Source organism: Manacus vitellinus, unplaced genomic scaffold (genome assembly GCF_001715985.3).
Source record: "Manacus vitellinus isolate BGI_N305 unplaced genomic scaffold, ASM171598v3 scaffold_188_pilon, whole genome shotgun sequence".
Classification (NCBI taxonomy): domain Eukaryota; kingdom Metazoa; phylum Chordata; class Aves; order Passeriformes; family Pipridae; genus Manacus; species Manacus vitellinus.
This window is the reverse complement of record NW_021939318.1, coordinates 34790-36151: the sequence shown is the minus strand read 5'-3', so window position 1 is coordinate 36151 and position 1362 is coordinate 34790.

The following is a 1362-nucleotide window of genomic DNA, read 5'->3' as shown; positions in this document are numbered from 1 at the left end:
GTGAAGGACTCGGGAAATGTTTCTGTGAAATTAGTGCTGGTTGGCAACTGTCCCATCAGGGACAGGCTGGGAGAGCTGGGAATGTCCACCCTGGAGAGGAGAAGGCTCCGGGGAGACCTTAGGGCCCCTTCCAGTGCCTAAAGGGGCTCCAGGAGAGCTGGAGAGGGACTGGGGACAGGGCACAGAGGGACAGGACACAGGGAATGGCTTCCCATGGACAGAGGTATCCACAGGGGTTGGGGTGTCTCACACTCCGATGGATCCTGCCTGCCTGCAGGTGCCCCTGGGAAACAGAGACGAGGAGGATAAAAAAGCTTCTGACATTGCTGAGCAGGAACTTTTCGTTTGACTGGGAATTCTGGCTCTTCCTTTGGGCTTTGCTTTGTGCTCCTTGTTTTCTCGGAGCTCTGCTCTCCCTTTCCATAACATGTGGGACACGATTTTCCAGGTGCAGGTGTTGGCAGGATGCTGCTGCAGCCCTGGCAGCTGGGAGGAGCCAGAACCTGGGGATACATTTGGGTCTGGAGCAGAAATCTTGCCTTTGAGGTTTTGGGTCTGTTTGTTGGGTGATGGATTTGGGGTTTTAACACGAGAGTGTTTTGTGCCTTTGCTTTCTCCCGGTTGTGTTTGATTTCTCCCAGTTTTGTTTGATTCCTCCCAGTTGTATTTGGGTTCTCCCAGTTGTGTTTGGATGGAACATGGAATTCAGGCCTGTGGAAAACTGACATCCCTGGTTTTAGTCCCAGAACTCCTCACTCAGCATTCCGGCCCCAGGCAGTGACGTGCAGGGGGAGAGGATGGTTTGTTGGGGTTCCAGAAACTCCCACAATCCCCTTGGCTCTTCCACAGGCTGAGAATTCCCTGAATCCCCCCAAGCCCCCGTGGTGTCCAGCTGTGGCTGAGGTCTGTCCCCACACCCGTCGGCTCCGCAGGGCCCTTCCCGGCCGTTCCCCGCCGTGCTGGGTGAAAGAGCCTCTGTTTTCCTGGGATAAAGGACAGATTCTTCCACTGAAACTGGGCCCAGAGAGGCCAAAACTTGACATTTCTGCACAATGACCAGAACCAGTGACACACAGGGTGTGGGGAATGCCACACTGGTCCTGATCCAGCACCACTGGGAGCTCAGGGTGAACGGGAGGTGGAGCTGAGTGGGGCAGGGAACACCCCCATTCCCTCTGGGATAGGGGCACTGGGATTGAAAGGTGTCAGAGTTTGAGGAGGGGGCTCCAAGAGAGCAGGAGAGGGGCTTTGGACACAGGATGGAGTGACAGGACAAGGGGGAATGGCTTCACACCTGAAAAGGGGAAATTTAGAGGGATACTGGGGAGAAATTCTTCCCTGTGAGGGTGGGCAGGCCCTGGC